The sequence below is a fragment of the Columba livia genome, chromosome 7 (assembly GCF_036013475.1).
Source record: "Columba livia isolate bColLiv1 breed racing homer chromosome 7, bColLiv1.pat.W.v2, whole genome shotgun sequence".
Classification (NCBI taxonomy): domain Eukaryota; kingdom Metazoa; phylum Chordata; class Aves; order Columbiformes; family Columbidae; genus Columba; species Columba livia.
In genome coordinates this window covers 26,279,150-26,294,764 of record NC_088608.1, presented here as the reverse complement: position 1 = coordinate 26,294,764, position 15,615 = coordinate 26,279,150, and the positions used below count along the sequence as shown (strand labels likewise).

The 15,615-nt window shown below is 36.6% G+C and overlaps 1 long non-coding RNA gene across 8 annotated transcripts in view; it reads right to left on the bottom strand.

Moving 5' to 3' along the window:
- LOC110360016 (uncharacterized) overlaps positions 1-15,615 on the bottom strand; it is a 128,223-nt gene that overhangs the window by 93,933 nt on the left and 18,675 nt on the right. For 5 of the 8 annotated variants that reach the window (XR_010473698.1, XR_010473701.1, XR_010473705.1 and 2 more), the window contains 3 exons: positions 14,812-14,929; positions 13,673-13,786; positions 9,805-9,944 (listed from right to left, as the gene is read on the bottom strand). The exons of 1 other annotated variant lie outside the window; for it this stretch is intronic. This is a non-coding gene — a long non-coding RNA (uncharacterized LOC110360016). Of the gene's footprint in view, positions 1-490; positions 568-9,804; positions 9,945-13,672; positions 13,787-14,811; positions 14,930-15,615 lie in introns of those variants that run through there. 2 more of the 8 variants (XR_010473700.1, XR_010473703.1) reach the window with 2 other exon arrangements.

The window sequence follows — 15,615 nt, the reverse complement described above, 5'->3', positions numbered from 1 at the left end:
ATAAGCCCTGCATTATGGCTTTGTCACTCTGCACAGCTGGTGACATTCCCCACAGATGCTGCTACTTAAAATCAATAAAATGGAACAACACAGAATAAACAAAAGATAATTTGCATGTAATTTGGCCTGGGTTATACCTCAGGTGACAATACTTTAAGTACCAGTGCAACAGTAAAATAATAACAAACTTGGTAGAAGTAAAACAGAGAAGACATCTAACTCCAGTGAACATTCATAACACCCATGGGATTTTGTCAAGGATCTTCAGCCTCCTCCAGTAGGCTGAAAAAAACAAGGTTCTAAATATGGATTTAGAAATCTTTCTAGAGAATGAAATAAGTAAATATACCAGTGTTGAACAACTCTTAAAAGTTTAAAGACTGCAAAGTATATGCAAGGGCCCCAAGAGCATTCCCCCTCCTGGAGGCTTGTCAGCCTGGGCTCAGGGCCAAGTCAACACAGCTGCAGACTGCCCCCCTCCTTCACTCACCAGGCAGAGAGGCTCCCAGGCAGCACCACAACCTAAGGACAAACCCCCTTCCCTGGGAGCTGCTTTTAAGCAGAGCCTCTACCACTTGCCCCCCACCTGAGCTACACCTCCTGCTGTGATGCAGCTGAGCCTGTGCCTGGCCACTGGCCCTGTTGATCTGGCTCTCCTGTGCGCTGATATCCCCTCAGCTGGCCTCCATTTGTCCTCAGCCTGGCCACCCCAGGGCTGTGTCTGACCCTGGTTCCCCTCACCAGAGCTGCCTTCCTGACCTCACTCCTGCCTCACCACCTCTTGTGGAGCAACCATCCCTCACTGCTCCATGACTGTCTAACCTTATGTTTTCTCTCAAGCATTCATGAGGTAATATAAATGATAGAACATGATTTATAATGACCTAATTACAACTGAAATAACTCTTATCCAGCTAGCTTGAGAAAATAAAGCTGAGAGGAAGCACAGAATGAAACATTTTTTAGGTCAATGTGACATTTGTTGCCAGCAAATATTCCTCAGGAAAATTAGACTCTGTGGTCACATGATCTCAAAATGAATACGGAAAATATGATGTCTGTCATCATTGACATGACTGCTAACATAACAGGAAAACTTCAGCCGTGTCTAGAAAGTGATATAACTGGCTGGCAATGCCTATATATGGATAAGCTTTTGACTCAGCTGTGGTGGAACAAGAGGATATAAACCAAATCAGAGAAGCTTAAAGGGAGCAAATTCCTTCCAACAGCTATAAACTTTATCAGCATCAAAATAACTTGGTAACTGTGAAGGTTTAAAACTCTGGGATGAGTATTAGTCTAATCTGGGCAGCCTTGAGAAGAAACGTGTTGTTGCTTTGGTAGTTTGATTCATAAGTTTTCAAACCTATTTAAGTCATACAGCTCTTCCTCAAGACATTCTGTCAAGTGTCAGGCCTGCACCCACTGTTTCACTTTTCTTGCTTAAAGCCTTTAAATGTGACCATTCACGTTACATTGCCAGATGCAATTCCAACAGTTAAACATGAAAAATCAAGAGCTTCCATGGGATTACGTTCCACAGAATCTCTGTTCTGCCATCAAGTTATTTTTAACATCCTATGTTTCTTAAAATTTCTTGTCATCAGGGACATAGTTTTTTTCACACAGCCCTCCAAAATTGCAATATTATCTTTTTCCATCAATACAAATTACTTATGCAAGAAAGAGTCAACCACTTTAATTAAGAGTTACTTGAAAAACAGACAAAAAGCAAAAGAACGTAACAACCTAGTCCTTGGCCTGACACAAACCTTCCAAAAATGGCGACTGTTGTTGGAGTCATGGAGTAGGAAAGAAGCCCGTTTTTACAATACATAAGTAATTAACGTTCTGCTGAATATCATTTCATGTATCTCCCTAATCTTGTTTTTCCATTTAAAGCAACTGGGACTCTGTAAAGCTGATCCTGAGCCTTTGCAGAGAGTCGGTGCATGTTATGTAATCACAGCAGGGTAAAGTATAACAGTAAAGAAATGCAACTCTTCTGAGGCTGCTCAGTTCTGCAGTAAGACAGAAAAAGTGGTAACTAAGTACAGATAGAAATAAAGAGAAAGAAAAAAAAAAAGGGTGGGAATATTAAAGTGATTAGGAAACTGAATACAACAGAAAAAGACTGTAAGAGAAAGAAAGGGTGAGAAAATAAGTTTATAGAGCAAGGACAGAATGAAATTGAATGAGCTAGGTGTGCATAACTTTCAATTACAGAGAATTCAGATTATTTCAGCTCCAGACTTTTATCAGCAGTAGTAATACTGACTGATTCAGTTACAGGTATTTGAAAGGAGTTGAGAACTAATCTGATAAACTCAGCCAAAACTAACAAATTCCTGCAGTATGACTGAACTGGGATGAGGTTATATAGGTGTTGATCAACTTGGCCCTCAAAACTTTCATTGCTGAACACTTGCAAGAACAACTAGCTTGACAATTTCAGGGTGATCCATGACCAACTTGACTATCATTCCTAACACAAGTTGATATTAAAATATCTGCAGCTTGATAACTGAAATATGTAGTTTTAGATAAAGCTTCCAAGTGATTGAGAAAACATATGTATTGTTGCCAGTAAAGTATGCTTTTCATATAGAACCACCATTTGCAGTTGTACAAATCCACAGTAGGATGCATTTAAGGCTACACACAGAAGGACATCAGTTCAGAAGGTACAATTTCTTAAACATCTAAAACATGCAGTGGATTTAATTTCTGCAGTAACAAACATAATTTACTTCTGGATCAGCTAAGGAAAATAGCAAACAAAGTCTTTTACTAAAGCCAAGTTGGGAAACCCTTAAGAAAATGAAAAATAAAATAAATACTTAACTCTTCATCTAATGGCATTGGCAGTACAAAGGGGAATGATCTGCAGATATGGGCCAAGTGCACAAGCTCTAACTAGAACCTCCTATTTGCCACTCACAGAGAAGGAGTACTGGCCTTGAGAGACCCCAGGCCTGACACAGATGCATCCTATAGGTCCTTAATAACTGATCTTCATAACTACATTCAAACTCAGAGACTCAGTGACCATCTGCACAACTTTTCACTATTATACTTTTCACAATTATACCCCCATCTTAGGGCCCCACTACGAAAAATGCTGGGTAGCCACAAAGAATAGTAGAGTTTCAGAGGTATTGCAGCACTGTGCTTTTATGACCTCTTTAGCCTTTACTATTTTTTAGTCTATGCAGATTATTGCTATTCCACAAAAAAACTACCAAAAACATACTGCACACATTCCCGCGTGCGCGTAAGCAAACAAATAAAATATGAAGAAATGGAGGTATTAGGAAAATTTCAAAGCTTAGCCCAGTTTTGATTTGGCTAGAAATGAAAACCATTGTGGCATATTACACAAGAGAGGTTTGCAAATTGTTTTCTCCAAACAAAAAAGGCCGAGGAATGATAAATTTTAATCACATCTCTGAGGGTTAGTATGTCTTCACACAAGCAGTGCTATTGGAATGTTCAGGACTCAAAGGTTCATCTTCCTAAATAGCAAGATTAAGTTACTGTTTCTGAGCTTCTCCTCATCTTTTCACCACTATGAAACTACACTCCTCACTCTTGTATCCTCAAGAATTTTATGAGAAATACTAACCAAACTAGCACTGGTCTCATCATTTATGGAAATACACAGTCATCTAGACAGAAGAGACAAGATAGCTGCACCTTTACCTGAAAAAATTTAGGCTGAGCTTAAAGTAAAAAATTACCTTTAGATACTTTACATTTCCTTCATAAAAAGGAAGAATTTCTTTCTAATTGAAGGTCAGCAAAATTACACAGTTTTTTCAAGGGTTGACTTCACTCATTTTTACTTCTGCAAAATTTGAAGGGGAAGAGAATTTGTCAAATTTTGATAACACACAGAGACTCACTGAAACCATTCAATCTTTATTTTGAAAAAGATGCAAAATAATTCTATCAGCTTGTCAAACAATGTTATCTTAATTTTATCTTATGGTTATACCAGTGCACACACATACAACACTCATTTGTGGAAAAATCTTACTTTGTTGAAATATGAATACTTGAACAAAAGCTTTGGCATCCCATCCTAAGCATTTAACTCAAATGTGTTAACTTCTTACAGGTTCACAGGTACTTTTCTTTTTTTTCTCCCTAGCTCAGCCATTCCCTGGCCCCTCCTCCAACATCGATTAGAGCTCTTCTGTGCTGTGAGGGTCATTCCCAGTGAGATGGAAAACATCTGAGTGGGAGGAACAAAAGGTTCTGGTCTCACCCCACACAGTCAGCATTCAAATGACAACGTCCCAAGAGCTCCACACTACTTTGGGAAAACTGTCAAATTCTTATGTGAGGCCAGGCTTAGAGTGGCGTGATGCTCCCTTACCTTGGTGCCAGGTGGCCTCTTCCATCTTCAGACTCTAATCTAAGGACTAAACCTTCTCTCTGTTGAAGGAAGGGAGAGGAGGGGCAAGAGCAGGAGGATGTCCCTCTGTCCAGCTCACTCATATATCCCCTTCCACTCTTCACAGCACTTTATTCTTTTCCATCCGTGACAAAATTGTTGGGGGAAAAAGTAGTATTGAGAGACTGAGTCAAATTATTTCAATGTGTTCAGGAGAAAATGCACAACTTAAAACCTAAGTGATATGAACTATATTGGGAAAAAAAGAAAATTGGTCTTTGTTGTTGGGAAAATGCACAGCCCTAATACCATAATTTGTAATTTAAGTGATCCGCATAGATGGGGAAAAAAAAAAGTGACAAAACACAATTTGCAGCCAAAAGTCTTGATTGCTAGCTTTAATAAAAAAATAATTATCAATTCAATACTATAATCTTAGAATTTCAAGAACAATCTTATTTCTTAATACTGACTGTGTTCCACCTTGAGTAGCTAGATCTTCATTCCCTGAAGCTAAATATGAGCCTAAGAAACCTACATTAATGCCCAGGTCCTATAAAAAGAATGGAAGGAATTCCGTTGTATTTTAAGTCTCAATCTATGTCAAATTGCCATGAGAAATTCTGATTGACTAATTAATTTCTTACTACTCTGCCTTCTATATTTGCAATAACAATTTACACATAAAATATTCTCTGGTTTCTCTGTTTTTAAACTATGCAAGGTAAGAAGACTTGGAGAAGCAGAATGGATTTAGTACTTCTAAACTATCAGTACAATCTCTTCTTTCTAGAAAGTAGCATATAAATGAGAAACCAGTTTACTAGCTATTTCACAGTGAAACTGGTAGTATTTAAAAGACCTCCAGAGAAATGGATGCGTAAAACATTTAGTGAGGAAATATTTAATCAGCAGAGATCTGATAAATTAATCTGTAAATAAATTCTTGCATGTGTGCTCTTTTCATTGCAGAAAAGCAATATCCCTGCTGCAAATAATTTCCCAGCATTTTCAGAGCCAGAGTGTACCTTACCACACATTGCCTCAACAGACCTAACTGTTTTAGCAACAGCCTCCTATACTTACAGGCCAGATAATATAGATAATTTCCTGTTTTGACTCCTTCCCAAGAGGATCCCCAAGGAAGATTCTACTTCTGGATACTGTTGATCGGACAAATCCAGAAATGGAATAATATGGTTACCTAAGCAGGGATTTGGAGTACAACTTTGATGTTCCAGAGATGAATTATTTGGGATACAGGTCTAATCTTGCAATCCACTGAAGTGCACATGGAAAAGAAATAAATGTCAGTTTTTGACTGACCCTATTGTTTTTAAAAATAAAATACCAAATTGATTTTCTTAAATCAGTTTTGTAATGGCCTAAATTCACATAACAGCAATACCTTACAAGCACTCACCATAATGTTAGCTTTCAAGTATTTATAGCTCCCACTCTTTATATCACAGGAAAAGTATGCAGGGTCTTATACTCTGGAGAGCAGAGATTATAGTGTCAGGAAACTCAATAGTCACTTTGCTATAATGCAGTAGCTTCAACAAGTAATAAAACCTAAGCCTTAAAAAGAGAAAGTATCTAGTGTGTGAAACCTTTTAAACTTTTTTACAAAAATTATACAACTAAAAGATAATGATTTCACATTGGCAATGCTTTTTTCTTATCGACTTGTAGGCACATTCATAATTTATATGTCATTGTTAATGCAAACCTATGCCAAAATGACTGCTTGAAACCCTAGACAGCTTTTCTTTTCAGCCCTTAACTGAGCTCATAAAATGCAACAGGTGTTACAGTAACTGTACTTGTTCCTTTCTCTTTGAGGTAACCACATGCCAAAAAGAAATTGAGAAGCTATTGCTTGCATTTTTCTAAGCATGTTAAAGGAGACTTCACTGTGTACATATTGGTTAGAAAGAATAACACTAATTTACTTCCATTTATCACAGCTGCTTTCCATTTACTTCACATTAAATCATAATTATCCCAATGATCAAACTTTAGGAAAACCTTCACTCACCACACCTGTAGCATTAGAACAACAAAGAGATTTGGGGAAGTCACAACATAACTATTCCAAAGACTAGCAAGTGGTTAACATGTCTAAAACAGGATATTGCAGTTTATACTATTTGTTACATAGATAACCTAAAAGAACAAGTCCAGGCAACTGGATGAAAAGAGTAAACATGTTTCTTGCTTATGCTTTTGTCAGCTTCAAACAACCTGAACAGAAATGGTGTATTCATGATTACACTCAGCAACACACTGAAATGCCTGGATTTTACAGTAGCTTCCATCAAGATGACTGCCAAAAGAAAAAAAATGAAGTTCGTAAATATTTGAGGAAAGCAGATTGTTATACTGATGTGTGAATTCACTGGAGTCCACAGGTCTCTGCTACAAATTACACTAGAATTTATTTCACGAAATTATAGCAGCTGAAGCAGCCTGTGTCAGTTCTGACAGCCATTGCCATGTCTCACTAACTCTGGCCCACAATGCAAGGGCAATGCATTTGCTTCTACTTGTTTCTACCTGCACACTAATTTAAGAAAAAAGTATTTAATGTTGGTTTATGTTCATAAAGCTAAAAAAAGAATTGTATACCTTATGACAACCTGTATATTCTAATGTTTGAATGTCTACAGAAATTAGCTCTAAGGTGTTGAATGTTGGCTGTTCTATAGAGTAAGATGCTGCGATTATTCAAGACATAAAAATCAGATTTTCATGTAACTTCTGAACACTCCATTGTGGCAGCTGCATTTCATTATTTCTGAGGACTACCTCAAGAAGGAGCATTATATTAGAAATCCAGTTTACAGAGCTCTGTAAGGGGTTTTGAAAAAGAAAATTATATTTTTTCTCAGACTTCCAGCTCTTTAGGGAGGATGCCTTTTTTGCCTCTAAAGAATATAACATAATTATAAAAAATCTTATTACGTCTACACTAGTACAAAATTTGGTATGTCATGTACTCCAAATCTGGTATGATTTTAAATCTATTAATTGCAGTTTTTAGTCCCAACTTTAAAGGAAAACTTCAGTGCTGAAAATGGTGAGCACTGAAATGTACTACACTTCAGAAAAAGAAAAGCATTGTTTCTTCATTTGTTGGTATAGTTGCTGTCCTTCGGCTCCATTATATCACTGATATAAATGTAAACACATATTAGTGGTGAAGGAGAACAACTACCATCTATGCATGTTTCTGGTAAGTGAAGGCTAGCAGAGATGTTGAAAACTTGCTTTATCCTCAGGCTCTTTATATCAAGGGAAATATGTAGATCATCAGCTGCTAAAAACTGTCAAACATAAAGGAGTGAATATTATAATAATTCATGTCAAACTTTATTCCTGCCCCTCTAGCATCCTTATCACTAGCTTTTCTATTATTAAATTATGATTGCCCTTTTAAGTTGAAGTATGTTCAATGAAGTCTTATTATTAAAAAAAATTATTATACCTGCAAGCCCCAGATACAGCCCCTAAAATATTAAAAAGTACAAAGCCAAACAGGCATAAAAATATGTCTAAATACAGTTTGAATTCATTATTAGCATAAACATTCTGTAATTATCTGTTTTTAGCTCTTCTGGAGTATTCTTATTAGATGAAACTAGGAAACTTTGAAGTATTGGTATATTTACCTCAAATCCAAGAACCTGAGCAGCTATGAGTCACAGTTCCCCACACTATGGCCAGCTATGGGCTAATCATTTACACATTAACCACAGTTTGACTTGCTATACTGGCAGCAACTGGAAATACATTATTTATGAGGTAAAGAAAGTTTAATCCATCAGAAGAAAAATACTAAGTCAATCACACCACAATGTGAGCTAAAATATAAAAGGCTCTTTCCCACTAGATTTCCATCCCTCTCTGGATTGAACCTTTCAGGCCACCAGCTGTCCACCCACAATGATCTTAAAGTATTATGTCTGCCTAAATCTTAATGCAAGTTTAAGAGAGAAAATGGGATGTTTTCTGATGGCTTCTGCATAAGGGCAAATTTCATCCAGAATCTTAATCAGATTTTTTGTATGATTCAATTTGCTTCAAGCTGTTACCTCATAATTTCTACTGCTGTCAGAAAGATCATGGAACAGATTTTGTCAAGGGAATAGCCTAAATGATTTCTTGAGTCCCCTTCTAACCCTATTTTTCTAAACTCCTATAATTATGGAAAGATGCTAAAATTTTCATACTGTAGCTGGAATCTAAATCAGCGTAATGCTTCACTACTCTGAATGACAGAAGTGGAGCCTGAAAACCAGAGCATTAAAGTTGACCATTAAAATCCATGACATAGAACAGAGGAAATGTTGCATTCAACTCCCCTGCATGCAAACTGGAATTCTTGAAAATCCTGGCATTGTTTCCTTCTTCAGACAATCCTCTTAAAACTAGGAAACCACAAAAGCCCACAGCAATATGATTAGTAGTATACTTTGTACACTACACAGTGAGTAAAGAAAACAGGACACAGAAAAGCAATGTTATAGTATGTGTGTCCTTAGGGACAGACAGAGGAGAGGGAACTGAACTCTCTGGATTCCTGGGGTAACTTGGGGCAAATCACTCAAGTTAGGTTTAAAATGCTAATTTTATTATTTTGGAGTGCTTCTGTGCTCTTAGTCAATATGCTTTCCTTTTCCATGTTCCAAAACCCTATCAAAGCAAAGTTCACACCCTCTATGCCTTGATCTTTCATGGAACCACAGCAACTAGGAGTACCACTACTTATTCCTTCAGGACAGCACTATCCAGAGATATTCGAACCCCAAACCTGGAGGTATAATAGATACCTTAATTTGAGAAACAGTGCTAATTAGTCCTATTGTGGTGCTATAATGACACAGCTGTATCATTTCCAGGACCCCAGCTAGTATTTCTAATGGCTTTATGCTCTGCATATTTCCACAATTTAATTTAGTAGAACTATGTGGGGATTTCAGGATTGTTTTGTACTATGTAATGTAAAGAGATCCTTTATATTTTTGTTCTCCACAAAACATGGGACTAGTACTCTCTACTTTCCAAAAATGCTACTGCAATTAACACTCACTGAAAATATGGCAGCACTTGGGTACTAAATTATTGGGAGTGAAGAAAGATACACTAGAATACAAAAACTGAGACAGAGTAATTTAAAAAATACACTTATTTTGAATGGGATAATGGTAGCCATTCTGATATGTTTCTACAAAACAAAACAAAACAAAACTAGACCTCAGTAACCACAGGAAGTCCACAGTACTAGCTATGAGAGACAGGGGTTCTCTACTGAAGTATTAAGAAGGCTTTCATCAACAGAAGATAAACGATCACACAGGGGAGAATAACATCATAATACCAAATGAAATATCACTCACCGTAGTCTTTGGTTAGCCAGTCATTGTTCTTTTAGTGCACCATACAGTATGTTCACAGGTAAAGCTGTGTTTAGTCTACCTTCTGCCTCAGACTCCACAAAAAAAAGGTGGTATTTTCATTCCAGGCTTATCTTTTACTTCTAGGGAAAAAACAAAACAAAACAAAACAAAACAAAACAAACAAAACAAAACAAAACAAAACAAAAAAAAAAAAAAAAAAAAAACCAAACCACAAAACCAAACACAAAATGACCACAGAAAAATTTCTAAAGTTGAGCAACTTTAGAAAACAGCAAATCTAGAAAATGCAATATTTTTATCAGACTAGGCTCCCTCTAACCTTTGCCAAAGCCACATGAATTAAAAAGAAAAAAAAAATGTAAGAGAGAAAATGCTAATGAAAGAAGAGGACAGGACTTCATACTAATCCATATGCTTCTAGAATAAGATGTAACATCCATCTCCGTTTTCCAAGACTTTATAATGCAATATTAAAACTGTAGGGTTATGAACAGATTGATACAGCTCTGCTGGGATTGATTAGACTGTGTAAATACACTGAAATACATTCAGAACCTACTTGCACTTCAAAACGCATTTCTCTGTAGTGTAGACAGCTCTAATAAGTAAAGCAGCCCATCCTGATTGACATACTTCAGCAATTCTAAACCACAATTATAATTTTGTGTTATTGTTAAATCTATAAAGAATCTTTTTCCAAAACTGTTGCAAGACACAAAACACTTCTTCCCAGAAGGAAAATTGTACAGTCAGAACATCTCATTGCTTTTAAAAATAAGATAATTATGAATAATATGATGGGAACTTTCAGAACATACTGCATCAATCAAGTTCTGTATGAGTAATAATAATAAGGTTTTATAACATAATTAATTTTGTCTGCAGAACATGTCTCAGATTTCTGAAACACAAGATTTCTTCCCCAAAGGACATTAGCCCTCAGCATAAGTTCTTGGTAAACTACTATGACTCTGCTGAGAACAACCGAGTAGTAAAGAAACATTTGTTTTCTGGACTGGGATTTGATGTTGAGGTCACAGAAGGTATTGTCTGCAAGCTGGCTATTTTCCTCTGTGGCAATTGTTGTTTTGAACGATTTTACAAATGCGTACAAGCTGTTAGGTGTAGGAAGGCTTATGTCAGTAAGCATTAAAATTATTTTTCGTTCCAGTGGGAAGCCTGGTCACTTCTTTATCACTACTCAAATGAGAATCTATCAATTTTGTATGGCTATATCTTTAAATTGCAACTTATTTAACATAATTATCATAAAGAAAGGAACTAATCATTTCTCTGTAGAAGTCCATGAGTTGAGAACAGCTTTACTGTTATGAAAACAAGATTAATTATAAATAAGGCTTACTTTCAAATGGCAGAAGTAGGAAAAATGAGGCAAAGAACTAGTTTGTTACAGATCACACAAACCAACAGTAGATACAGAAACAATTAGAGAAGTTCATATAAGCAATGATCCTTCAAGCATTTCATAATAATAGTGAGAAGAAAAAGACAAACTTTAAAGAAAGACCTAAAGTTGCACAGATAAGACATACAGAGGAAGACAGAGGTAGCTCAGAAATGGGGAAGAAAGGACTAAGGAGGAGATAAGAAACTAATTATTTGAAGTGATGACAGGCCATCCATGGGGAGATACCAGAAATGTGAGATTGTTGTCAGTAACAATATGACCCTAAGATATGTTTTAAGCAAGACAGTCATACAACGAAGTCCTCGGTTTTCTGAAACAAAGCTGCTTCTGCTTACTTTATGCGGGTCCATCTTACCACACAAGAAGTGTGGTCAGGCTAACTAATAGGCATTCAGGATACTTGTGAAATTAAATTCCTCTTTAATGAGGAGTCATATTAAGTCTTCTCTAAATTATACCATTTTCAGTTAAACCAGCTCTGAATTAACAATTTCACCAGAGTTAACAAAAAACACTTTACCAACCAATAAACTTTTTCTCTTATTTTTCATAAGCCAACGATCCTGATTTGAATGCAAAACAACATAGATCAGATGGTAAGAATGAGACTTAGCCATTGTTGGCAAGGAATTCAGTTTAAATACAAAATTTGCACACTTTCAAGAAAATAAAATCACAGAATTTTTGTTTTCCTCAAATTTGTGTTATTTACTTCCCATACATTCATACTTGTTTCTCCCCTGCCATTGCAATACTTCCTAAAGATATACCATGGTGTACACATTAATTGGTAGTGCATTAATGTAAGAGGGAAAATTTTGATAAGTTTTTAAACTTTACTCATTTCAGCCATAAATTTTGCTGATTGCCAGCTTGATGATTTATTAGGCGTTTCTCAACTAACTGTTATTTCTATTGCTATGTTTTTACTTGCTGTGTTTCACAGTAGTTCACTTTTTTTCTTGAGACACTATCAAAATACTCCAGGGACAATAAAGAAAAGCATCTTTCCCTTCCGTATTTCGTCAATCCCTTCACGTATCACAGAGAAATTAAGAAAATAAGGATCCTATACAGTTGTATAACAAATACATTCTGTACAGAACAGCATGTCCGCATAAAAAAGTGACATGAAACCTGCTTCTGATCATGCATAAGTCTCCTATAATATATTCCGTGTTCATAGGGAGTGCAGCTGTCTGCTTTTCTGAGATATGTCTAAGTTGTACCATTATTAGTGCAATGCTTTAAAATAATAGAAAGGTGCTCTCTTGAATGCAGCCAGACTCCAGAGTTCATAATGCCCTCCAATCGCTCTCACTCAGAAAAATGAATCAATAAATGCAGTAAATATTATGGCATCTAGGTGCCTCTACTGTTCTCTTGCTCTGTATACTGTTGATCATCTTACACCAAAATCAACTATTTTACTCAATTATTTAGATATCAATGAAAGATAAAAATCTTGTTCAATTTTCAGGTTTCCTATGTCATAGCTGGCCACTCAAGTACACACAGAGGAAAACGTATTTTTATTTCTGCAAGTCACAACCTTTCCATGTTGTCTATCTGCTATATCTGAGCATGCATAGATTTTATGTAAAACATGTTTTTGTGCCCCTGTACTACTCATCTTTCAGAACACAATCTCTACAAGAATGTAATTTATTTATAAAACAGTTTCCCTAGAATACAAACTAGAAGGCTATCAAGAGATTCAAGTGAGACTCATTGGATGTAGACCTAGCATTCTCTTTAAGATAAGGCTGAAAAATCCTTCCTAGATAAGGTAAGCCTCAAACTGATAGCACAAGCTGAATAGGAGACTCAATATGTTTATTTCTCAGTATTACCCCCAATCAAAATTTCCTTAGGATAAAAGAAAATATAATATTTTTCCAGGATTTTTTTCTGTTTTCAGTATTTGTTACCTAAATTTTGACTGAAAATGTGCCACATCAAGTTTTTAACATTAAAAATTGTAACCAGAACTGTCATTTGTAGCAATTCCAGTGATAATCTGCACTTCAGTTTGTAAGCACGTCTTGCAGTAGTTTGACTGCAGTTGCCTATGAAGCACCTTCTGAATTAGAAATACTTGTCCATGTTGTATGGCTATTACCAGAATAACTGAAGAAGAAATAACTGAGATTTTCAAAAAGAGTAAAATTTTGTATGCTACTCACTATTTAGCCTTGAAGATACAGTCTCTGAAACTTTTATGCAAAACACAGTAAAACATCTAATCCTATAAAAAAACTGAGAGTAAAAGTTTTTATGCTGATTTTTTTGGGGGTGCCTCATTTTTGTAAAATTAATTGGAGAGGGTTTTTTATGTCTACAGCAGCTCATAAATCTCAGCATGGACATAAGAAATAATGAAGTTAAACAGTTGTATGTTTGTAAAATACAGCTTACCAATGGAATGAGTATGCTGACTCTCATACAAAGCAGTCAGACATCTAAACACTGCAATCAATTCTGGTGTTTCTTAAAAGGAAGGTTTCTGCATTCCCATTCAGTCCATTGGAACTATAGAAAAAAAGGTGCCATGAGTCCTTTTGGTGAAGTCTGACAAAGGTTCCATAAATCCACCTCAGTAGTCCACTAAGGCTGCATGACAACAAAGTGGTAGCTGTAGGGTCAGGCCTGGAAGGGGTACTGTATGATAAACATCAGTAACCTCAAAAGGTAGGAACCTGCAGACAGCAAAGGCACTCCCTCGCCACTATTTGAAGGAAAAAGATGTGAAGTATGACCTCAGAGAGCTGATCACTTTAGCCCATAGCGGACTTGGCCATCCCATGTGGCTAAGCCACTGACTAGGTTCTACACTGTGATAGCTTCTCTCCTAAGCACAGAACCATTGAAAATCCTGGAGTGGGACACATATCTGGAAATCATCTGGTTCAATCTTCTGTTGAAAATGGGCCTTTAGATTAGGTGTCCAAAACTGGACACATTATTCCATGTGTGACATAACAGGTGCTTGAGTACAGTAAGAACAATCACATCCCGTGACACGCTAGTTATACTTCCGCTGATACAGCACAGGCCATGGATGTGTATGTGTACCCCAGTGACCCAATGTGAAGATGTGGCATGAGATCATGCCACAGAACATAGGCAATGCTGGTCACCCCACATATCATATGTGGCTCCACCACTGAACCTCTCTTCTGGGCCCAGACCATTGGAGTGACCACAGCCTAGAGGGCTGAAGCAGGAAGGATGCCCAGGCAGACATGCTGCCTCTGTTCTGCCATAGCACATGACAGACCCAGGACAACAGGCTGCTGTTTGTTCAAGGTGTCCCCCCAGCATAGTAATACAATCTTCCGATCTACCAATCCCAAGCCTAATTTCTGCATTCTGCCCAAAATAATAGGAAGGGAAACACTTGTCAAATTGTAAATCATCCCACAGATAAACAAAAGCCAGTTAAACAGCCTGTAATGATATTCACTCTTTTATAGGTTACTTTAAAATAATATTAGTCTGACACTTAAAATTACAGATAACTATGTTCACATTTATAAAATTACCAGAAATGGTACCTTGACATTCCCAGTCTGGCTTATTTCTTACTTGGTCTACAAAAAGTACTCCTATTATTTTGGTCTCCATGGCAATTCAGGTTGTTTTTAATTATAAGGGGCTTACAGTATTTCCAGCCTAAAGTGTGCAAGAGAAAAGGAAATCAACTTTGAAAACAGAAAATGCTTGTGGTGACTAGATTAAACAAATAGTACTTATTCACAAAAAATAATGTTCTCCCTGTCCTCATTTATATTAATAGTTCCTATGGTTCTACTGCTAAGTTGCTCTACATGAATTCTAGTTCTCAGTTTTGTAGGCAAACCACAAAGAACCCATATCCACAAAGTCAGAAGGACAGGTTTGCATCCTCATAGAACTACTTAGTTTTGAATCACTTGTAAGCAATAAAACAATGCTAATTTCACAATTAGACAGGAGTAGGCCACAATGTCCTCTTTCCAAAGAAATATTAGCGTTATCACAGTAGTTCTAAGTCACTGATGTTGTACAAAATGGAACAGCAGCAGCAAGGAAAAGTATGAGACTTACACCAGAAATCAGTACAGGATGGTGGCTAGGATATTAAATTAGAAGGTGATCACAACTGGAATTTCTAGTAATCTCTTAGACTAATCAAAGTATAGAAATCTATCATCAGCTGAGTAACATGAAGAAATCACTTCACACAGCACAGTAAAAAGTATGTACAATTGTGTCCTTGGTACACGTAATCCTTTCAATTTCAGCACATCCTGAAAACGGATGGAAGGTCTCCTGATGAGATTTTTCCTTCCTCTGCGTAGGAGTCTCTCACATCAAAA